This window comes from Sciurus vulgaris (assembly GCF_902686455.1).
Source record: "Sciurus vulgaris genome assembly, chromosome: 12".
Classification (NCBI taxonomy): Eukaryota; Metazoa; Chordata; class Mammalia; order Rodentia; family Sciuridae; genus Sciurus; species Sciurus vulgaris.
Genome location: NC_136473.1, coordinates 50,752,873 through 50,778,321, shown reverse-complemented (window position 1 = coordinate 50,778,321; position 25,449 = coordinate 50,752,873). Strand labels below are relative to the sequence as shown.

Sequence of the window (25,449 nt, the reverse complement as noted above, 5' to 3'; positions counted from 1 at the left end):
AAATAACATATTAAGATGCTTTTCTATTATTCAAAATAATTCCTTTTAAATGCTTTCAAATCTAAAAATTAGATTAAGAAAGAAGACTAAGATGCATTTTCTCACCTTTGAAGCAAGACACTAGTGGATAGAAATGTGATAATTTGTTGAGTCTACTGAGATTTTCAGTTTTAAAGCTCAGAGTTTTGAATGTGTTTGGAAAGTACATTAAAACATGATGCTTTTAAATCAAACTTATTGCAAGGTTAAAAATTCATTAAGGAAACAAACACACAAAAGGCTTCTTGCCCAGTGGTGTTACACCAGACAAGAACGTGGCACTGCTGCAGACGTGCAGTTGGTTGATGCACTCCAGCACGAGGCTTATTATTTCCTGGAAGGTAAAGAATCCCCATGAGATACCACCAGCTGTCATACAGAATATGCTAACCTGACTTAAGGAAGTAAGTCTGGCTCACAGTGTTGTCTGTTAATCATAAAGAAAATTGAGAAGGCTTATTTAAAGGACTGGAAGATAGATAATCGCACAGGAAATAAAATGTTCTTCAAATAATTCAAGTGACTTCAAATACTGAGTGCCATTTTCAAAGGGGAAGGGAAGAATTACATAAAAATACTCATTGTACAATTGTGTTTGTATGATTTAAGGCTAGGCTAAATGAGTCCATCATAAATGGCAGTCTATTGTTAAGAAACCATCTTTCCTGGACAGTTTTAACTAACTTAATAGATAACAATTCTTTCATTTTATATTATGAAATCTTTTTTCCCTTCTTTTTTTCTTGGTGTTCCTGCTGAGATGATTGATTCACGGTGTGTGTGTGTGTGTGTGTGTGTGTATCACACACACACATATTTCTTGTTTCTCATCCTCAGCATTTTTAATGAAGTTTTTTTCCGTGCCTTGTTTGAGGGTTATGACATTTTTGTTTTGTTTTATTTTGTTTGCTTGTTTCTCATTTCTTGCTCTCTTCTTCCTTCTCCCATTAACAAGTAAGTTTCTTTGTTCTTTCCTCCACTTTTTCTTTTTTCTCCTTATTGATAACCTTCAGTTGCTATATCTATGTTCTCTCAAATCAAGTTTTAAGCATTCTCAATTTTTTTTTAACCTTCCTATCACATTTTCTTTTTTTCCTTAATGAACTGTATTTCTACTATTTTTTAGAACTATCTGGTCCATGTCACTGCTGCCCCTACCATTCATGCTATTGTGGTTATTAATTATATGGATGGCATAGTTGACACCTGCCACTCATTATAATGTCACTTCTTGTTCCCAGAGTTATTTATTGTTTTTGCTGCTGGCAATTGCTGACCTTGCCATTTCTGTTTTTGGGTAATTAGTGTTGTAGATGTCACAGTAGGTACTGGGTTATTTATTATAATGCTGTATGCAGTTTGCATCAGATGTTTTTTTAATTTTTTTCCTGCCTCTTCTGTGAAGTGCTAGTAATCTACAGAGAAACTACAAGTTCACAGGGAATTAATTCTGCTACTAAACTAAATCAAACCCAGTCAAAAGACAGTTCACCTTGATCTACACCCAAATTAACGGTCCACAAACTTCAGCAACACTGTACCTAAAAATCACAGAAAAGTCAAACCCCTAGAACAAATGATTAGGTCCCAATAGGAACAATTGACAGGACCCTTAGTTTCCACTCATGGACCTTTACTTCCACAGAAAAACAGAAGACACTGTAGCAAGAGAAGGCCACGCCCTAAAAAATCCCACATGTAAGTCAATCCCAAAAGATACATAAAACCCAACCCAGAAAAACATGAAATATGAATAAACAAGGTAATACAATACCTCCTCAAGTTCATGATTCACCAGCAACTGACCCTAAAGATACTGAAAGAAAAATCACAAAAAATTCAAAAGAATGACTAGAAAAGTGATCAATGAATTCCAAGAAAACACAAATATCATCTGAGCAAATTAGGAAGTTAATAAAGGATATGGGTGAGAAATTCAATAAGGAGTTGTACAAAATGAAAAACAACCAATCATAAATCTTAGAAATGAAAGACACAATAAATCCTATAATATTCATCTGAATGTCTGTTAGTGTAGACCATGCTTGCAGACACAATTTCAGAGCTGGAATTCAAAGTGCCAGCATTGAACATTCAGACACTATTTAAGGTAAGAAAATAAACATGATAGGAATAACAAGAAGTCTGGGATATTAAGGGATAAAATTTAAGAATCATTGGAATTAAAATGGGTTATGAGATACAACTAATGGCATGGACAACTTCTTAAGGGAGGTAACAACAGAAAAACTTCCAAACCTTGACAATGAGATGGACATCCAAATACAGAACCCCAAATAGGCAAGATAAAAAAAAAAAAAAATTCTCCATAATGCATTGTAATTAAAACACCTAACAAAAAAAAAAATAATAGAATTTTAAAAGCTTCAAGAGGAAGATGTCATGCCACATTTAGAGGCAAGCCAATCAGCATTACTTCTGACTTCTTGGCATGAAATTTAAAATCCAGGAATGCTTAGAACGATGTGTCCCAAGCCCTGAAACAAAATAACTGTCAAACAAGACTGCTATATGCAGCAAAGCTATCTCTCAGAATCAGAAAAGAAATAAGAACCTTCTAAGATAAGCAGCAAGTCAAAGAATTCATAACTACTAAGCCATCACTATAAAAAAAATTACAAAAATATTCCACATGGTAAAAATTTTAGAAAACTCTAGCACTTGCAAATGAAAAAAATCTCATTTGAAGAGTAGTTAAGAAAATGAGAAACAGGACCAAATTTAACATAAGAAATAAATCAAAATGGCAAAAACTAATAAACATCTCCTTGTAATAACATTGAATGTAAATGGTCTCAACTCTCTAATTAAAAGATGTAGGCTGATAGAATGGTTTAAAAAACAAGAACTAACTGTGCTAGTTGCAACAGACACACTTTACAGGCAAACACAGGCACAGGCTGACAATGAAAGGATGGAAATTGATATACCATGCGAAAGAGTCTGAAAACCAGCAAACTAGCCATTTTCATTTCCAAAGAAGCAGAAATCAAGCCTAAATTAACCAAAAGAGATCAGAAAGGTCACTTCACACTGGCAAAGGGACAATCCAGCAAAATGATAAAATAAAACGATATTTATGCCCCAAACATTGGTTAGCCTAACTGCATAAAACTGGTAACACTGTGATTAGAACCTCAGATAGCTCTCAGTACAAATAAAGGTGATTACAACACACCCCTCTCACCAGTCACACAGAAACTCAGTAAAGGCTCTTCAAACCTAAAAAGTATTTTAAAAAAGAATTTAATAGGCATCTATAGAATATTTCCTTCAATAATATTTGAATATAATTACTTCTCAGCTGCTCATGAAAGCTTCTCCAAAACAGACCATACTTTAGGTGACAAAGCAACATTTACCAAACGTGCACGCACGCACACATACACACGCACACAAGATGTAATTCATTACATAAATTCTGATCACAATGGAATAAAATTAAATACCAAAAGACCTACAGAAACAATATAAACATAGAGATTGAACAATACAATTTTGAATAATCAATGGGTAATAGAAGAAATCAGAGGAGAAATTAAAAAGTTCCTGGAATTAAATGAGAATAATGATACAACATACCAGGACCTCTAGGACACTATAAAGCCAACTGTAAAAGGAAAGTTTACAACTATAAGCACATACATAAGAAAACCAGAAATGTCAAAAAAATAAAAAACTGAAAATCAACATAACAATGCATCTCAAGACCCTTGAAAACAGAGACAATTAAAAAATACTCCAAAACCATTAAAAAGATATAATTGATTAGATTTGAAATAAATGTATTCAAGAATAAAAACAGAATCAATAAAAAAGAATCAATGAAACAGTGTTGGTTTTTCAAAAGGTTAATCAAGATTGTGAAGCCCTAAACCAAACTAACCAAAGGAAAGGAGGCAAATTAATAAAATTAGAGAAGAAAAATCACCACAGACATCACAGAAATCCAGAGGACCATTGGGAACTATTTCAGAAAATTACACTCCAACAAATTGGAAAATCTAAAAGAAATGGAAATGTTTCTGGAGACATGTGGCTTGACTAAATTGAGTAAGGAGGACACAGAAAACTTAAGCACCCCAGTAACTAGAAATGAAATAGAAGCAGTAGTAAAAACTCTTCCAATGAGGAAAAGACAGGACCAGAGAGATTCTCACCTGAATCTTACAGAAATTTCAAGAATTCCAAAGCTCCTCAAGTTACTCCATGAAAAAGAACTGAACACTTTAAATTCATTCTATAAACCCAGTATCTCACTCATATCAAAACCAGATAAAGCACATGAAGTAACCAACATCCCTAATGAACTCAGAAGAAAATACTCCTAATATTAGCAAATTGTATTTAACAACAGCATGTTAAGAAGACTGTACATCATGACAAACTTGTTTCTATCCAAGATGAAAGGCTGGTTTAACCTATGCAAATCAAAAAGTGCACCACAGAGGCCAGTCTCATACTCTGTCAAATTCATAATGACGGTGCTGGTCTTGAGTGCCTGTCTCAGTAGACAGCCTGTGAGCTGCAGGCTGTATTCCCCCAACAATCCCAGGCCATCTGAGAGAAGGGCTGCACATGCCTTCCCCCCTTTCTCCTTTGCAGTAGGACCTCACGGTTGTGCAGGTCTTTGCCACACAGCCAGGTGCCCCAGGGGGAGCCATCCCACTCCAAGCTGCAGTGGTTACTTTTACTCTCTCAATCATTATATTAGGAGTGGGATTTGACCAAACTCTGGTTAATGAGGCAAATACTCTGGTGTGGAAAGAGGTTCTGGAAACATATTCTTCTAGTGGTCTCCCTTCTTTCTGTGGACACTGTCCTGTCTAGACAGAATAACTAGAACCCTGCAGCCATCTCGCTATGGTGACTGGCAGCCAGCCAAGAGATGGACAGTGAAGGTCCGTGACCCTGGGTCCACTCTATCTCTGGATTAACACACTGGCTTTGGAGTTTCACGAATGTGGCTCCAAAAGTAAAGGAAGTCAAAGTGAAGAGTGCGAAGGCCCACAAAGCAGTGCTGAAAACCACCAGAGCCACACGTGCTGGGCACATGCTCTGCCACTGAGCTCCTCCTCCAGTCCCCCAGCTTGTTCTCTTGAACGCATTCCTCGGGGCCACAAAAGGTTTCAGTCAGCAATGCACAGAAATATTTAGAGACAAAAATGTTTTAACCAGAAAAAAATAAGCTAAAAACTCCAACATTAAGTGGCTCAACTGATTATCAGTAATCCTTGTAACGGAATATTAATCTATGGTCAAAATTCTATGAAGAAAATGTAGTAGTACATCAGACTTTATTAAATGAAAATTACACCCAACACAGTAGTAGTTGACCCTACTTGGCATTAACAAAATACAAATATGCTGTCAGTTCCAGTGCACACGCGCACACACACACAGTGTATCTGAACGGTGGACTGTAAACTATTTAAATTATCCTACTTTCACATCGCAGTACCCTCTTGTAACCTTTTCTATAACATCTATTAAACATAGAACAAATAACGTAATCTTTTAAATAGGTACTACATCATGAAAAAAAACTTACTACCTAATCTGCCAGAGATACTAAAAATAAAAGTCCACTAATTTTTACAGGAAAACATCTTTCTCAATTTCCTCCCCACCCTCTCTACTCTTAGCCTGTCCTCACGTGCAGTCACCTTCACCCACTGAGGAGACCTACTGGCACCAGGGACAAGTCGGGAAAGCAGTGCCAGGCAGGAAACAAGCTCAAGGACACAAGGGATGCGTGGTCGTTGTTCTCTTGGCCCTAAGCGTGAGCTGTGACATGACGTCACATCAGCGTCGAGAATCACAGTCCCCGAGTGGAAACTACAGAGAAACCTGGACAGTAAGGGAATTAAGAGTGCAAACTCCGAACACCCACAGAAGATCAGGCGAGAGTCAAGTGCAGAATGTGTGAAACGCCCATGCGTTAGGAAAAACGTATTAAGAGGTAGGGTGCTAGCTACCAGGAGTTAAAACTGAGAAATTTAGAAAGTTTCAAGTTATCTAACGTAACAATACCTGTGTTACGGAATTCCGCGATGAAACACCGTTCCCGGCTTCTGCAGGCGAGTGGGGGGATCTGCGCAAGTCGCATGTCTCTGTAGCCCAGAAATGTCGCAGGTCCTAACGACGGTCCACGCCTTCAAGCGGAGAAAGACACCGCAGCAGCTCGCCAGCAACCGCTTCCATTCGAAAAGAATAACTCCGAAACAAAAGAACAGATAAAACAGCACCACACACCCCACTGTGCTTAGGGGTTTATATAGCCCTTGACTCCCTGCTATTGGTCCAACCTTATGCAAATTAGGGTTTAGAAGAAGGACCAATGATATTGGTCCAAATTTATGTTAACTAGTGCGTGGAAACGTACTAACGCTATTGGTCCAAATTTATGCTAATTAGTGCGTGGAAACGTACTAACGCTATTGGTCCAAATTTATGCTAATTAGTGCGTGGAGACGTACTAACGCTATTGGTCAGTTTTTGTGAATATTTTTTGTAGATTCATTCATAACAGTTCATCAACACAAGCATGAATGGGCTGGATGTGCTCAGCCTCAAAGCACTAGCCTCGAACTCATCAAGCCTTGGGTTCCATTCCCAGTTCCAAAAGAGAAAAGACAAAAAAGATAACATCATCAAGAAACAATAAGTAAAGGAGAACGCGTGAAAAAGCAATATTTATCAATACATAAAACCTTACTCAAGACACTCTGCGGGTCTACTAGCCACCCCCCCCCCACCCACCTTAGTTCATCTTACTTCTTGTGCCACCACCACCAGGAGGGAGATCTTGCATCTGCAGGGTGGGCAGTGTGGCAACCAGATCGGTGTCAACTTCTAGGAGGTGATCAACCAGGAGGATGGCATTGATCCTACCAGCGTAAACCACGGGGACAGTCATCTGCACTTGGAGCGCATGGACATGTACTACAGCAGGGACACCAATGGCAAGTATGTGCACCTTGCTGTGCTCATGGACCTGGAGACCAGCTCTATGGACTTGATGCGCTTGGGCCCTTTGGGCAGATCTTCAGGCCAGACAACTTCGTCTTTGTTCTGAGTGGTGCTGGGAACGACTGAGCCAAGGGGCACTACACAGGAAGCATGGAGCAGGTGGACTTTGCGCTGCTTGTCGTGAGAAGGAGGCAGAGAGCTCTGACTGCCTGCCGGATTTCCAAATGGCCCTCTGCCTTGGTGGAGGGACAGAGTCTGGGACTGGGAGCCTCCTCATCAGCAAGATCCAGGAGGAGTACCCAACAGGATCACGAACTCATTCAGTGTGGTGCCCTCTCCCAACTGTCAGACACAGTGGTCGAGCCCTAGTCCACCAGCATGCTTCTATTTGCAAGATATTTCATAAGTCAATACTTAAAAAAAAAAAAAAAAAAGTAAGGCTTGTAAGGGATTTAGAATGGTTGGAGGAAACTGAACAGGTGCATGTGGAAATATGTTAGGGTAACCAAATGCTTTTACATCTTATTTTTCATAGTCATACAACATGCATGGTTTGTAAAAATCTGGAGAACAATACAACTAAAAATAATAAACAATATATTATGCTCGTTAAATTTCAATATAACTGAACATTTTCTTTAAAATATTTAGATTCTAAAAAATGTTGGTAAATGCCAGTGCTACTCTATCCATAATGGTCTTGGCTCCAATTCTAGTATGTTTTCCATGTGTCTTGAAAACCCTTGTTGGGATTTTGATTTTAAAAGCATCTTTATATTCTATGCATTAATTTGGCAGCAATTCATTTTTTGAGTGAACTTTTCTTTCTATCCATGAACACTGCATAAATAACTCATGTTGTATGCTGAGCTTTCTTTGTAAATTTTTTATTGGTTGTTTTTAGTTATATAAGACAGCAGAATTGATTTTGATATAATTACAGAAGCATGGAATACATCTTATTCTAGTTAGAGTGCCAGTCTTACATGTAGCTAGTGGTGGGATTCACTGTGTTGTTTTCATGTATGTATATGGGAAAACTATATCAGATTCATTCCATGCTCTTTCCTTTGCTTACCCCCCCATCCTTTCTCTTCATTCCTGATTTTATAAGCATCAACATATACCGAGGTGTGAGATAACTGTGTGAAAAAGTGGTTCCTTTCCAAGTTTTCTGAGGATTCTCCATACTGCTTTCCAGAGTGTTTGTACCAATCTGCATTCGTGCCAGCGATGTATAAGTGCATATTGGTCAGTTCTTGAAGCCCAATTTTCATCAAGTTGTCCCCCATTTTTATTTTCCCATGGAAGGTCAGAAAGTGGGAGATTGAGGTGGTGGGATGGGGCTGCAGCAATGAGTGGACTGCGCATCTGTAGCAGATGTCCATATCGTGTCTGGACCCAACCTCCAAAGGATGACAGGTTGGTGCACCGTGACTCTCCTGGGCACTGTGGCTGCACCTGTATGGCAGGCTCCACCAGGCTGCAGGCTGTGCTTGCCACTTGCCATCTGAACCACCCAGGCCACAATCTGGGCTGACACTCTGCCACTCCATTGTTGGCTGCCACTTTTTGACTGGGACCAAGAGGCCAGCTGCATGGCTTAGCAGACAAGGTGAGCATGTCACCTTTACTTTACACTAGCAACTATATGCTTTTTAAATTGAAAACGATTCCATGAGAAGAATATAATTTGACATATTCACAAAAGCTCTCAAATGTATGACTGAAAAGAAAAAAGGCGAACGATCATATTTGCTTCTGCCTGTGATCAACTGAGATATCACAGATCATGGAGCCTCTGGAAGGTCCCACCATGTACTCATGTGAGAATGAGAAGGAACCAGGCAAATATATTCTTGGTCTTATTGTGCAGAATAGATTTACCTTTCAGATCCACGAGACTGGCTGGTACAGGTGTAGCAGTTAGGACCGTAGTAGTCATTGAGAACTTTGGCTCCAGTATCACACTGGCCTGGATCAAGATGCAGCCCAGCACTTGCTCGTTGTGTCTGTCTCTTGCCTCAGTTTCTTCATTCATTCCTTTGTTCAGGACATGCATACTGGGAGCCTGTCCTAGGCCAGGTACAGTTCTGGGTCCTAAGAATACTTCGCCTGGTGTTGGTGTTCTCCTATAATTCTTTCCTTGGAATCCTATCCCCTGATGCAGGATGTTGGAGGGGATCACATCAGAGCATGGAGCCCTCAGATGGAATTAATGCTCCTATAAAATGGATCCAGAGAGCTCCCTCACTTTCCTTCCAGCCAAACTGAAGGGCTTTACACAAAACTTTTGACAGATATTCTTTAACACTGTCAAGGTCATGAGAAACAAGAAGACGGGAAACCAGAAGCAGACAAGAGGAAACTAAGGAACCATAATGACCGAGCACACTGTGGGAGCTTAGATTAGTCCCTGGATCAGAAAAAGGACAGTAAAGGCAAAAGAAAGCCTGGAGTTAGGTTAACAGTGATGCGCCAAAGTTGATTCTGTGGTTTGGAACGAAATACCACAGCTATATAAAATATCACTAGAGGAAACTGAAATGGAAACTGAAGTGGGTACAGGATATACAGGAATTCTCTGCAGCAACTTTGCTGTAAACCTAAATTTATTACAAAATAAAATGGTTACTGAAATAATAATTAACACCCACACCCTCTACTCCACCCCCACCAAAACCAAAAACCTTGAATTTTCCTTTCAAAAGCAACACACTGCATTTACATATACACACACATATTTATACATTCTCCTCAGAGACTTGTTGCACTCCCCCATCAACAGAAGCCTCCACCCTCCACGGCCTCTGGGTCCCCTGAGGCCCAATGACTGGATCTTGACTCCAGAGTCTTCTGCAGATGAGCCAGCATGAAATGTGCCTCCCTGGAACCTCCCGGCTGGCAGTTCTCGCCCCCTTCATCCCTATGGGGACTGATTTCCCATCAGCTCAGGGTCTCTTGAGGCAACTGCAGCAGCTGCCATGCAGGGAAGGGTGCACCTGAGCTGAATGTCAAGACAGATGTGGAAGCGAAGGGAGGGCTCATGCCCTTCCCAGTTGGTTCTCTGCACAGTCGGCAACAGGGCTAAGCCATTACCATGGGGCACTGTGTCCATAAGGCCCAGAAGGAGAGGGTGTCCCCATATCTCCTAGGGAATGAAGCCTCTGGTGCCCTGTGGTTACATGAGCATCACTCTATCATAGTCCAGAAAAGTAAGATAAAGGGGTGCTGGGTGTGGGTGGCTGAGAAGGCAGGACAGGAAAGAAATGGCATGGAGGGGCATCACATCCATCTCTTCCTGCCTTCTTACAGTATGGGTGCATTGGGCATCTCAACCAAGTTCAGTGGTGGCGCAAGGCTTAGATAAACACAGTGTGGGGAGTGGACCAGATGCCTGAGTCCCCATTAAACACACACAGTCCCACAGTCCTTGGGACTGCAGAATACTAGCTGAGTTTATAGTCCTGCTTCATACTTGCTGGCTCTGGCCTCATTTCTTCCTTCTTTGAACCTCAGTTTTGTTCCTTAAAGTGGTGATGTTGGTTGGCATCTTAACAGGGTGCACCCCCTGAAGGTGTACAAGGACAACATGAGTGGGCCATCATTTAGCCATGCCATGGAAGTATTGCTTGTATTTATTGAATCTTCCTATTCATGTCCTGTGAATAGCCATCTAGGGGTCACAGAGTGTTACCAGGAAGTTCATCCTGGAAGCTAGCATAAGTCAATTCTCTTGCACTTCCAGGTTTCTCCATCCAGCTTTTTGGAACTGCAAGAATTGATTGGACGGACAATGACAGAAAAACTTGTGAATTTTCATGGAAGTGCAAGTAAAGAAAGCAGGGAGAATGACCTTCAAGAAAGGCCTCGTCTGGTTTTGGGGGATGTTGGCAGGAATAACCTCTCCTGAACCAGATGCTGTTTCCGAGTGGGTATGATTCTCTGGAGGGCTGTGCCTTCAGGGTGACAGAATGGGCACCAAATTTCTCTGCAAACCTCCCCCATGAATCCACCTCTGAGACCTCACCTATGTACTCTGATATGTCACAGACAAGCAAAGTGGCCTGGGAGAACTGCATCTGCAAATAGGACACATTGCAGTCATGTGACTCATATTTACGAGAAGCCTTGGAAGCAGCTGACCCTGTTTCCAGGTGGGGATCCTGCCAGGCAGGGGAGCAGGCTTCAGGGTGGAGATACTGCAACCTCTGTTCATGTTTCCTGGGCTGTGCTCTTTCACACCGTCCTTCTAAACTCCACTGGCCTCTGTTCAAAGAGGGATTCCTGACAGAAACTCTTTCCCTTCCATGTCCATTTCCATAAAAAATGTAGTAAGGCTTCCTGTGTGAGTTTGAATTTGGGGTTTGCTCCTGGCTTCTGGGCCTGCTCCTTGTGTTATATTTCAGTCAATATTCAGTCAACAGACATTCAGTGAACACCTGCTATGTGGCAGGCCCTGGACTGATCCTGCATCCAGGCATCACCCGACATGATGCAGGAACATTCCCCCAGGAGGGCAGGAACTGAGACTCTAGGGAGAATCCTGAAAAATTGGGAAGACAAGGCAGGTGGGTAGCTCCCAGGAAAAATGTTAAATTCAGTAAATGGATCTGAGAAGGTTCACAGAGTTGCAGGGAGGTGGGCAGAGACAGACCCTATGAGGATGTCATGATTGGTAATAAGGGACAGGTCACATGTCATCAGAGGGAGGGCAAACCAGCAGAGGGCAGCTATTGCAGGGCTCCTGAAGTGGGAGCAAACATGCCCTTCCCATTCAACAGGGTGTCAACCCTTTCTTGTTCAAACCAAGAGAGTTAGTACCGCAGCTATTGAGGGCCACAGGCCCCTTGCTGCGACTGCTCCACTTTGTTACATTCATAGCAGAGAAGGCCTTAACAAGCCCTCAATGACCAGGTGCAGGTATGCTCCAATAATGATTTTTAATGAACACTGAAATAGGAATTTCACAGTTTCTCGGTCCTTCTGCAGTGTTATGTTTTTGGCAGCTTTAAGTAGAAAATCTGAGCTGGAAGGCCTGAAAACACAAGTGGAAGGCCTCTGTGGGTCCAAAGTCTGTGATGTGCACACCCTTGTGTGCAGAGGTTGAGCAAGGCTGCTAGTGAGGGAGCAGGGCAGTGGGGAGGGAGGCAGCTGGAGATCATCAGCCAGAGGAACAGGGCCCATCCTCTCAGCCTTGGGGGCCATGCTAGGGCTGTGGGTGTTACAACATGCCCTGGAAATGACTGCCCGCACTTTGTGAAGTTATGGTGATTCTGGCCAGTAGGTGTCACCCAGAGAGTCTTGCAGGCAGGGAGCTGGTATGAGGATGTGTGTGGAGGCTGCTTCAGTTCCCTTTGTAAAAGTCGCTGTGTGATCTTGCCTGAATTCCTTTCCTTCTCTGGGCTTCTGCACTGACCTACCCTGCAGGTGCTGTCTGGGCAAGGCCTGGGCTTCCGAGTCCCGCCAAAATCGCGGGTGGCCCTAGGCGGCCACGCCCCTCTCCTGCCCCTCCCTCGCCATTCCTGGAGCTCTAGGTCTCTAACCCACAGCCCAGCCTGTGACAGCACTGAACCAGCTGGAAGGGAGAGATTCAAGCTCCTTGCAAAAGGACACAGCCCAGGTCCCAGGTTCCCAGCGCAGGATGGGGGACAGCTTGGCGTCTCCCCTGCATCGCTACTGACAGCCCTGACTGCAGAGCAGTCCTGCAAGCGATGAACACCCTTGAGGGCCGCCTTAGGGACGTGGGCCCCCTCCACCATGGCCACATGCAACCATGGTGACTGTCATTCCTGGAAATCCACCCAAGGAGCAGCAGTAGGGAAGGCTCCCTGGTGTGGGGCAGTGGCAGATGCAGATGGCCTGGCAGGTGCAGTGTGTGCAGGTGCCTGGATGATGGCTGGCTTGCTGGCTCCTTGCCTCCCACACACATTCTCACTGACACTGCCTCCCACCCTCACAGGTAGCACAGCCGCCACCCAGCTCCCCTTAGTGTTCATACTTGACAGGGTTCAGATGTCCCCCATAGTGGCTTTCTAGGAATAGAGGGGCACCCCACCAGAGTTTTTTTTTTTTTTTTTTTTTTTTTTTTTTTATTGTAAACAAATGGGATACATGTTGTTTCTCTGTTTGTACATGGCGTAAAGGCATACCATTTGTGTAATCATAAATTTACATAGAGCAATGTTGTTTGATTCATTCTGTTATTTTTTTCCCTTCCCCCCACCCCTCCCACCCCTCTTTACCCTCTATACAGTAGTTCCTTCCTCTATACTTGCCCCCCTCCCTAACCCTAACTCTAACCCTTCCCTCCCCCCCATTATGTGTCAACCTCCACTTATTAGCGATATCATTCGTCCTTTGGCTTTTTGAGATTGGCTTATCTCACTTAGCATGATATTCTCCAATTTCATCCATTTGCCTGCAAATGTCATAATTTTATCATTCTTTATGGCTGAGTAATATTCCATAGTATATATATACCACAGTTTCTTTATCCACTCATCAATTGAAGGGCATCTAGGTTGGTTCCACAGTCTGGCTATTGTGAATTGAGCAGCTATGAACATTGATGTGGCTGTATTTCTGTAGTATGCAGATTTTAAGTCCTTTGGGTATAGGCCAAGGAGTGGGATAGCTGGGTCAAATGGTGGTTCCATTCCAAGTTTTCTAAGGAATCTCCACACTGCTTTCCATAGCGGCTGCACTAATTTGCAGCCCCACCAGCAGTGTATGAGTGTACCTTTCTCCCCACATCCTCGCCAACACCTGTTGTTGCTCGTATTCTTGATAATCGCCATTCTAATTGGGGTGAGATGGAACCTTAGGGTGGTTTTGATTTGCATTTCTCTTATTACTAGAGATGTTGAACATTTTTCCATATGTTTGTTGATTGCTTGTAGATCTTCTTCTGTGAAGTGTCTATTCATTTCCTTAGCCCATTTGTTGACTGGACTGTTTGAATTCTTGGAGTAGAGTTTTTTGAGTTCTTTATAGATTCTGGAGATTAGTGCTCTATCTGAAGTATGATTGGCAAAGATATTCTCCCACTCTGTAGGCTCTTTCTTCGCATTGCTGATAGTTTCTTTTGCTGAGAGAAAGCTTTTTAGTTTGAATCTATCCCAGTGGTTGATTCTAGCTTTTATTTCTTGTGCTATGGGAGTCCTGTTAAGGAAGTCTGGTCCTAGACCAACAAGATGAAGATTTGGACCTACTTTTTCTTCTATAATCTGCAGGGTCTCTGGTCTGATTCCGAGGTCCTTAATCCATTTTGAGTTTAGTTTCGTGCATGGTGAGAGATATGGGTTTAGTTTCATTCTGTTGCATATGGATTTCCAATTCTCCCAGCACCATTTGTTGAAGAGGCTATCTTATCTCCATTGCATATTTTTGGCACCTTTGTCTAGTATGAGAAAATTGTATTTATTTGGGTTTGTGTCCGTGTCCTCTATTCTGTACCATTGATCTACCTTTCTATTTTGGTACCAATACCATGCCGTTTTTGTTACTATTGCTTTGTAGTAGAGTTGAAGATCTGGTATTGCAATACCCCCTGTTTCACTCTTCCTGCTAAGGATTGCTTTAGCTATTCTGGGTTTCTTATTCTTCCAGATGAATTTCATAATTGCCTGCTCTATTTCTGTAAGGTACGTCATTGGGATTTTAATTGGAATTGCATTGAATTTGTATAGCACTTTAGGTAGTATGGCCATTTTGACAATATTAATTCTTCCTATCCAAGAACATGGAAGATCTTTCCATCTTCTAAGGTGTTCTTTAATTTCTTTCTTTAGTGTTGTATAGTTCTCATTGTAGAGGTCTTTCACCTCTTTTGTGAGATTGATTCCCAAGTATTTTATTTTTTTCGAGGCTATTGTGAATGGGGTAGTTTTCCTAATTTCTCTTTCTGAAGATTCATCACTTATGTATAAAAATGCGTTGGATTTATGGGCATTGATCTTGTAACCTGCTACTTTACTGAAATCACTTATGAGTTCTAAGAGTTTTCTGGTGGAATTTCCAGGTTCCTCTAAATATATAATCATGTCATCAGCGAACAGGGATAGTTTGAGTTCTTCTTTCCCAATTCGTATCCCTTTAATTTCTTTGGTTTGTCTAATTGCTCTGGCCAGAGTCTCAAGAACGATGTTGAATAGAAGTGGTGAAAGAGGGCATCCCTGCCTTGTTCCAGTTTTTAGGGGGAATGCTTTCAACTTTTCACCATTTAGAATGATATTAGCCATGGGCTTAGCATAAATGGCCTTTACAATATTAAGGAATGTTCCCACTATCCCTATTTTTTCTAGTGTTTTGAGCATGAAGGGGTGCTGTATTTTATCAAATGCTTTTTCTGCATCTATTGAAATAATCATGTGATTCTTGACTTTAAGTCTATTAATATGGTGAATTACGTTTATTGATTTCCTGATGTTGAACCAACCTTGCATCCCTGGGATGAAACCCACTTGATCATGGTGCACTATCTTTTTAATATGTTTTTGTATGCGATTTGCTAAAATTTTGTTGAGAATTTTTGCGTCGATGTTCATTAAGGATATTGGTCTGAAATTTTCTTTCCTTGATGAGTCTCTGTCTGGTTTAGGTATCAGTGTGATATTGGCTTCATAGAATGAGTTTGGGAGGGTTCCCTCCTCTTCTATTTTATGGAATACTTTGAGAAGTATTGGAATGAGCTCTTCCTTAAAGGTTTTGTAGAACTCGGCTGAGAACCCATCTGGTCCCGGACTTTTCTTTGTTGGTAGGCTTTTGATGACTTCTTCTATTTCAGTACTTGAAATTGGTCTATTTAAATTGTTTATGTCCTCCTCATTCAGTTTAGGCAATTCATATGTCTCTAGAAACCTGTTGATGTCTTCGAAATTTTCTATTTTGTTGGAGTATAGATTTTCAAAATAGCTTCTAATTATGTTTTGTATTTCCATCCTGTCTGTAGTGATATTTCCTTGTTCATTCCGAATTTTAGTGATTTGGGTTTTCTCTCGTCTTCTCTTTGTTAGTGTGGCTAAAGGTTTATCAATTTTGTTTATTTTTTCGAAGAACCAACTATTTATTTTGTCAATTTTTTGTATTGTTTCTTTTGTTTCAATTTCATTGATTTCAGCTCTGAGTTTAACAATTTCCTGTCTTCTACTACTTTTGGTGCTGTTCTGTTCTTCTTTTTCTAAGGCTTTGAGCTGTAGTGTTAGGTTGTTTATTTGTTGAGTTTTACTTCTTTTATTAAATGCGCTCCATGAAATAAATTTCCCTCTAAGTACTGCTTTCATAGTGTCCCAGAGGTTTTGATATGATGTTTCTTTGTTCTCATTTACCTCTAAGAATTTTTTAATTTCCTTCCTAATATCTTCTGTTATCCATTCATCATATAATAGCATATTGTTTAATCTCCAGATGTTGGAATAGTTTCTGTGTTTTACTCTTTCATTTATTTCTAACTTCAATCCATTATGATCTGATAGAATACATGCTAGTGTCTCTATCTTCTTGTATTTGCTAACATTAGCTTTGTGGCATAATATATGGTCTATTTTAGAGAAGGATCCATGTGCTGCTGAGAAGAAAGTGTATTCACTCTTGGTTGGATGGAATATTCTATAAATGTCCGTTAAGTCTAAATTATTGATTGTGTTGTTGAGATCTATGGTTTCTTTGCTCAATTTTTGTCTGGAAGATCTGTCCAGTGGTGAGAGCGGCGTGTTAAAATCACCTAGTATTATTGTGTTGTGGTCTATTTGGTTTCTGAAATTGAGAAGGATTTGTTTGACATACATAGATGAGCCACTGTTTGGGGCATAGATGTTTATGATTGTTATATCTTGCTGATTTATGCTTCCCTTAAGCAGTATGAAATGACCTTCTTTATCCCTTCTGACTAACTTTGGCTTGAAGTCCACATTATCGGAAATGAGGATGGATACTCCAGCTTTTTTGCTGAGTCCATGTGCATGGTATGTTTTTCCCCATCCTTTCACCTTTAATCTATGGGTATCTTTTTCTATGAGGTGAGTCTCTTGCAGGCAACATATTGTTGGATCTTTCTTTTTAATCCAGTCTGCCAGTCTATGTCTTTTGATTGATGAATTCAGGCCATTAACGTTCAGGGTTATTATAGAGAAATGATTTGGTTTCCCGGTCATTTGGTTCATTTTTAAAATTTTGTTTATTTATTTGTTTGACACAACTTGTTTCCTCCTTTATTTGACAATTCCTTTAGGATAATTCCTCCCTTTGCTGATTTGCTTCTTTGTTTTTCATCTCTTCCTCATGGAATATTTTGTTGAGAATGTTCTGTAATGCTGGCTTTCTTTTTGTAAATTCTTTTAGCTTTTGTTTATCATGGAAGGATTTTATTTCATCGTCAAATTTGAAGGTAAGTTTTGCTGGGTATAAGATTCTTGGTTGGCATCCATTTTCTTTCAGGGCTTGAAAAATGTTGTTCCAGGACCTTCTAGCTTTTAGGGTCTGGATTGAAAAATCTGCTGATATGCGTATTGGTTTCCCCCTGAATGTAATTTGGTTCTTTTCTCTCACAGCCTTTAAAATTCTGTCTTTATTTTGTATGTTAGGTATTTTCATTATAATGTGCCTTGGTGTGGGTCTGTTGTAATTTTGTGTATTTGGAGTCCTGTAAGCCTCTTGAACTTGATTTTCCATTTCATTCTTCAGATTTGGGAAATTTTCTGATATTATTTCATTGAATAGGTTGTTCATTCCTTTGGCTTGTTTCTCTAGGCCTTCCTCAATCCCAATAATTCTTAAATTTGGCCTTTTCATGATATCCCATAGTTCTTGTAGATTCTGTTCATGATTTCTTACCATCTTCTCTGTTTGTTCAGCTTTGTTTTCAAGGTTAAATATTTTGTCTTCAATGTCTGAGGTTCTGTCTTCCAGGTGTTCTATCCTATTGGATATGCTTTCTATGGAGTTCTTAATTTGGTTTATTGTTTCCTTCATGTCAAGGATTTCTGTTTGGTTTTTTTTCAATATCTCTAACTCTTTATTGAAATGATCTTTTGCTTCCTGTATTTGCTCTTTTAACTGTCGATTGGTGCGATCATTCAATGCTTGCATTTGCTCTTTCATCTCATCATTCAATGCTTGCATTTGCTCTTTCATCTCCTCGTTTGCTTCTCTGATCATTTTAATTATGTACATTCTGAACTCCTTTTCTGTCATTTCTTCTGCCATGCTGTCATTGGGTTTTATTGATGTAACATCTAGATTTGTTTGCAGCATTTTCTTTCCTTGTTTTCTCATGTTGTTCAGATATCAGTGGACCGCTGAGATATTGCAGATTTCCTCTGTTGATTTACAATGACCCTGAAGGTTTCTATATATATCCCCTCTTAGCCTTCAGTAGGCTGAAGTCTTGGAGGAGGTTGATAATGCGGTGCTCCACAAGGAAGCTGCCTCTCTAGGAGTGGTGGCCTTCAGGTGGGGTATATTCCCTGCTAGTGGGCAGAGGTGCCTCCACTTGTTGACCAATGGTCATCCAAAGGGGACCTAGGCTGTGGGCTGAGGCAAGGCCTGTTTGGGCCTGAGCCTCTGGTTTTACCGTCCTTGTGGGAAACCTCACCCAGCAGGGAAGACTCACCCGGTGGGGAGGTCTCGCTGGTCAGTTTCCTCCTAGAGGTTCCCCTCAATTTACATCTACTGCCTGGGCTGGGCTGCCTTCCTCTGCAAAGTTTCCAGGGGCCCGGCCCTACCTCCTGGGCCTGGGAGCCTCACCCTTCGCAGATGAATCTCCTTAGGCTGCCCCTCCTCAGAGAATTTGCCCATAGGCCTGGAACCTTCGCTCCGCCCTAAGCCTGTCTCTGTGCGGCTCTTCCACCCAGAAGCCTCCTAGATCCTGGGACCCTGTTCTGCACCTAATCGCCTGGCTGCGTGGCCCCTCCTCTGAGCAGCCACCTGTGGCCCCGAACAATCGCTCTGAGTCCCAGAGACCCGCCACAGGCCTCTTCCTCCAGACAGCCGCCCAGTATGCCGGTGCGGTCACTAGGAGTCCAAGAAACTCACTTCGTGCCTCCTCCTCCCACCAACCACCCGTAGCCCGGGGCAATCAATCACTCCGAGTCGAAGTGACCCTGCCCGTTCCTCCTCCTTCTCCAGATAACCCCCCGGGTGTTCAGGAGCAGTCCCTCTGAGTGGCTCTGAATCCACGTGACCCGCTGCACCGGTCCTCTGGGCAACCGCCCAGAGCTCTGGTGTGGTCCCTCAAGACCAAGCGTCCCACCACGCTTCTCCTCCAGGCACCCCCCCTGTGTTCAGGAGCTGTCACTTTAAGACCAAACCACTCACCACTCGCCTTCTCCTCTGAGCCGCCGCCTGGAGCGCTAATGCAGTCACTGCGAGTCCAAAGGACCCGCCGCGCTCCTTCTCCTCCTTCTCCTACTCCTCCGGGCAGGCCCCGGGGTTCAGAAGTGGTCAGGGTCCAAACAGCTCGCCACGCAGCCCCTTCTCTGGCAACCGCCTGTAGCTCCCGTATAGTCACCCGAATCCAAGCGGCTGCTCCTCTTCCTCCTCGTCCTCAGGGCAGGCCCCGGGGTTCAGAAGCGTCGTTCTGATTCCAAACAGCTCGCCGCGCGGCTTCTCCTCTGGCAACCGCCTGCAGCTCTGGCGCAGTCTCTCCGAATCCAAGTGGCCACGCTCCTCTCCTCCTCCTCAGGGCAGGCCCCGGTGTCCTGAGTCCACACAGTTCTCCCCGCCACTCCTCCCCCGGGCAGCCGCCGGAGCCCCAGTGGCTGCTCCGAGTCCCAGCGCTGTGCCGAGCGGCCTCCTCTATGGCGCTCCAGCGGGGGGAGGGGCGTCTCGCCGGCAGTTCTACTTCACAAAGTTTCCTGCGTTCCGGGACCCCCGTCCCATCCGGGATGCCCCCCCAGGGGGTGAGAGTCACCCGGCTACTTTGAGTTGGTCCCAAGCGTCTCAATATCTCCTCTCTTGAATCCTGAGTTCTGGAGCAACACGTAATGCAGCCACCCTCTAGGCCGCCATCTTGAAAACCCTCCCCACCAGAGTTTGTGTGACGTTTTCCAACTCCAACTTATCCTAACACCACCTAGCTGCATGGGATTATCCACCACCATCAGATGTCGACGTCCCTCACTCCATGTGGGTGGTTGGGCCCTAACCAATGCCTTGACTGGACGATACCTTGGCCTCACCAGGGCCTGGAGGAGTGGGGCTGGAGGGCAGTGCCACTGGGGCTGGTGGTGCCATGTGGGGATATTTATTCCACTTTTTTCCCTGCCTGATTGTGGTTATAGCTTCATTCTACTAAGACCCTTGTCCTTTGTCAGACACCTCCGTCCCATGCGTGAAGACCTTGCAGGGCTCCAGAAATTTCTCATTCCCTTTGTGCCCTTCAGGTCTATGGATGATAATGGTTGGATGCTTTATCATTCCTTTCCTTGAAACCTGCCCAGACCTTTGTGAATAGTCTCTTCATTATACCTTCTTCAGTTCCCCTTTGAGTGTGTCATCTGCTTCCCGCCAGGGCCCTAAGTAACACATAAATATACATTAAAATTATTTTAACCCTATTATCACCCAAGAATTCTGCTCACATGAATTATAGCCTTAAAGTTTGAATATGATGTGTCTTCTGTCATTCGTTGAACGTGTACATTTGCATGTTCTAATGTATGTGTACATGCAAAGTCTAGTAAAAACAGTTGCATAGCAATTGTTCAATAACTGGGTAGAATGCAGACCTCTGTCCTAATTGATCCAAAATCTAGTTGGGTTAACTTTAGGTTCTTAAAACAATAAGAGAAAAAAAAAAAGACCAAAATACCACAGTATTAAGGTAGAGATCCTAGATAGTTGTCCCCAAGATGTTTCCTACTCTTGAATGGTAGAACTATCTACTTTTATCACATAGCTCCTTGATATAATGTCTCTCTTTCCCTCTCTCCATGTACCTAGGTGCTACTAGATATGACCGATGAGATATAAAAGTGGAAATGGTGTGTGCAACATTGAGGACGTTCTTCAAAAGATAATTTGCCATTCTTTCTTTTCTTCCTGCTGGCTGAAATTAGACCTGCTGTTCAAGCTCCTTAAGGAAGGCAGAGCAACAAGACTGGAAGAGCAGAGTCCTTGACACTGGAAAGCCATGATCAGCCCTTGACTTCCTACTTCCCCCATTTTCACAGACAGAAATAAACTTCTACCTTATTTCAGTTACAGTTAACTTAGGTTATCTGAGAGATATATCTAAAACTATCTCATTCACTGTGGGTATTTGTATTAGCTTCCTATTGCTAATGTAAAAAAATTACCCCAAATTTAATGGATTAAAGCAAATGTATTGTAATTCTGCACATCAAAGTACAAAATGGGTCTCATGAGACTAAAATCAAGGTTTGGGCAAGATGGGTCTACACCAGAAGACTGTAGGGAAGAGTCTGGTTCTTTGCCTTTTCCAGCCCCTAGGCTGCTCCCATTCCTTGGCTCTTTAGAGTCTTCTTCCATCTTCAAAGCCAGCAACATCTGGCACTTATTCTTATATTGCCAGCTCACTGGTTCTTTTTATTCTGCCTCCCTCTTCCACATAAAAATGACTTTGCTCTTCAGTTGAACCCACCCAGATAATCAGAACATCTTTCTGTTTGAAGATCAACTGATTAGCAAACTTAATTCCATCTGCAATTTTAATTCCCCTGTGATATAATCTAGCATTCACAGGTTTGGGTAATTAGGATATGAACACATTTGGGGGACCCACTGTTCTACCTTCACAGTGTAAAAAATTTAAGTTTTGTAATTTATAAATATGTTTTTACTTGATTTATCTTTAATACATATGCAACTTTATAGCATTATGCTAATTGGTCATTACTCTTTACAGAACATTTAGTATTGCACCCCATAGTTTAAAATAATTATTCACTGGCTAATTTATTCAAGTAATATCCTTGAGAATATTCTAAAATATTCTTGAAACTGTTCTATGTGACAGACCCTGCATACAGTGCCTGGCCTCAAGAAGGTTACAGGTTTGTGGGAGAAGCATTTCCCAAAAGGCTGTTATACAAATGGAAGGGAGGCAAGGTATATGAAAGAGAGAGAGCTAAACTGATAGGAAGTCTTTCTGAAAGTGCTCCTACTAAGCACTGTGATTATATATGTGAAGAAAAGTTATTCTACAAATGAATTATAATCTTTTCAAAATTTACTGGAAGTGTAAATGCATAGAATATTTTCATTATTGAGTTTTTTCTTTATATTTTTCATAATTTGCACTTATTTACTTTTCACACAAGATTCATGTATAAATTAAGATAAAGTTCAACATAAATTATTTTCAAGTTTAAATTGCACAAATTTCCTGGTGTTCCTCACTTTCCAAACACATTTGAGTACAGTAATTTATGATTCTCTAAACATCAAAAATTTTAAATTGGTTAATTTCCTGGTTAATGTCATGTTGGTGTTCCTCCTTCATTCAATACCTATTTTCAATCCTAGAGCTTTGATGGGATGAGGTGAGAGAATTCAAAGATAGAAGTCACAGTGCATGCAAATCCTAAGGTGAAGGTATAGTGCTTTGGGGATGCATATCTGGTAGAATTAAACCCCACATAGCTTATAATTCCCCATATACTCTGGAGTAGTTTGTCCATGTTCCTGGTATAGCATTTATCACTTAAATATATGTGCTTTTTGTTTGGTTTCGTTTATGTCTGACCCCTCTCCTAGTCATCTTTGTGTTTTTGATACTGAAAGCAGTACCTGTCTGAAGTATTCTTAATAATTATGGAAAAGATGGAAAGTTCTCATCATTGGTAAGTCATTCCAGCACAGGGGTTTTGTGAAGAGCAAATAGAATAGTGTATGTGGACTGTTGCACATGGTATCTGGCATTTGATAAAGAGTACATAAAAGGTAACAAAAAATAGGAGATTCTCAGGCAAAGATTAAAGTCAGATGTCAAGGGCATAAACCACTAGAATTCTTACACAGTGCCTTTATCTTCAAGGGTAAAAGATAATTTTTATCCCTGAAATTGTCATTTCAAGCATATGTGTAACTAAAGAGCAAAAGGAGGAGAGAATGTTAACATGTTTTGTTTAGCATTAATTGGAATATTGTATTTTCTAGAAAGGTTGTTGGCTTACTTTAGCTATCTTGTTGAAGGAACTGCCTCTACGACAAGTACACTTCCTACCCTAGGATAAACAACACTATTTGCAATGCCATTAGCTAGCCTGTGGCACTTGCTACACTAATTCAGGTTCATTTTAAAAATGCAAGTTAAAGATTATGAAAGAAATATAAAAATTACCTTAGTTTCTTGGTTTACATGTTACAGACACCTATTTGAACTATAAAAGCAAAAGTAGAAATTTATCATAAAGATATTAATGATTCTTTTTTCACAGAATCCAAAAGTAGGAGTGAAGTCAGGTCTCACAAATCAAGAATCAGAAACCTCTAAATGTACAGGGGTGCCTTTCCATCACTTGCCTCTGCATCTCCGTGTTTCTGTTTCATTTTGTTGCAGGGCCTACTTCTGTGCATGAAGGTGGTCTGGACTCAGAAGGGATATGAGGAGACAGATAAGCACCTGCCACAACCATTCCATTCCGTAGTGCTCAGAGAAAAAATCCTACCCCCAAAGTGTTATTCAATAAAGATTGTATTGTTCAATGTTATTTCACATGTATAGTTAAGGTAGTTACAACTGTTAATTTTTCCATGTATATAAGAACATATAATTTAGTATTATGCTGTTTTCACTTAACATATATCCATTTTCCTACATAGCTGCATAACCATTACATTTGTTTTACATGATTGTAACATTCAAGCTGATAAGTGTAATTTATTAAACCAGTTTCATATTGTTGAAACTTTTACTTATTTTTGTTTTATAAAGAATAAACAATGCTATGTAATACAGTATTGTTTTGTTTGATTTTTGATAATTTCCTCAAGAATACTCTCAAACCTGGAAATGCTTAGTAGATGGAAATGACCATATTTCTTTTTTATTTTTTTTTTAAGTTAACACAAGTCTTTTATTCTAAGGTGGAAATGTATAATTTTTCAGAGGGAGGGATAACTTGAAATAAATCAGAAAACATCTTCACACTAATCATTTTTTTCATATACTTCAAATTTGTAATTAATGCCTTTTCCTCCTGGACCTCAGAGAGAACACCTGGGTATTTTGGAAGAAGTTTATATTTCTCCAAATCAATTTCTGGAAAAAATGTGTCACTTTCAAATTCCTGCATGATCCTTGTCACAAACAGTTTAATATGACCTGGTTGATTCATGGCTTCCTTATACACACAACTGCCTTCTACTATCCAAACCGTGTCTATTTTACTTGCTAATTCTGGCTGCTCAGTAAGTTTTAAGGCATCCTTCAGACTGTTGGCAAGAAAATGAGCTCCTTATGGAAGTTCCTTGAGTTCTCTACTGAGAACTGTATTAATTCTGTCCTTTAAAGGTCGATTCTTCTGAGGAATAGAAAGCCAAGTCTTCCTACCCTTAATCACCAGATTCTGTTTACCTTCTACTGAAGGGTTGGTGGCCATCCTTTGGAAATACTTGGATTCATTCCTGAGTGGGGGCAGGGCAGATCCCCATTTTTGCCCATGCCCATGTTCTGGGACACGGCAATGACGCAGTTTAGGGGACGAACCAGATAGTAGCAGTGATCCCTCCCAGCTTGCCTGCTGCACCCGGACACTGGAGTTTGGCGTGAAATTGTCAATATTTGTCTTTTTAAAGAGATTGTCAGCTTACTTTTGAAAAGGATTGAAGAAACATGATGTCACTAGAGATTTATTTAGAGTTTGACCATGATTTAAAATTTTCCAAAATTGGTAGTTTATTCACACACACTGAAAACATTTGAATTCCTTGCCATTTTAGGATAACTATATACGAAAACACTTAAATGCAACAAGAACATCTATAAACATATAATAAGTTCCATACTGGATGAAATCAGTGATCACTCCAGCTCTGAATCAGGCTCTTTCATGTTAAATTCACCTTGATCTGGTTTTGAAAAACATTACTTTTTTTTTTTTTTTCCTGAAGAGTTTGGCAAAGGACTGGCTTTGGGTTTATAACCAGTTTTGTCTCTGAAATTATCTACCTAGACTTTGTCCAAGGTGCTCCATTAATGTAAATGCAACTGAATTTAATTACATTTTTCTTTCAAGATTAATTTGTAAGGTGTTCCTAGATCATAAAAATGCCCACAAAGAGCCAAGTTGTTTTATTTCTAGCTTTGATCTTTTTATTTTTTTTTAAATAAAGGTTTAGGTACTTCCATTGTTTTATTTCAGTAGCTATATTTTAATTGACAGTAAAGTCATTCCTAGTTAAAATTGTAAAATGTACACATTTGGAATCAACGTTCTTCAACATTTTTTGGTA

At 41.0% G+C, this 25,449-nt stretch overlaps 1 long non-coding RNA gene and 1 pseudogene across 2 annotated transcripts; both read right to left on the bottom strand.

Annotated features, from left to right (window-relative positions):
• Nucleotides 1-278: 278 nt before the first annotated feature.
• On the bottom strand, nucleotides 279-8,128 carry LOC306641229. The gene is made up of 3 exons (XR_013758074.1): nucleotides 6,838-8,128; nucleotides 6,094-6,277; nucleotides 279-373 (listed from the first exon to the last, which is right to left on the bottom strand). It is a non-coding gene; the product is annotated as an uncharacterized lncRNA (long non-coding RNA).
• A 15,948-nt stretch (nucleotides 8,129-24,076) lies between these two features.
• On the bottom strand, nucleotides 24,077-24,747 carry LOC306642464 (dihydrofolate reductase-like; annotated as a pseudogene). The gene has a single exon. The product of its transcript is annotated as a dihydrofolate reductase-like (transcript).
• Between the last annotated feature and the right edge of the window lie 702 nt (nucleotides 24,748-25,449).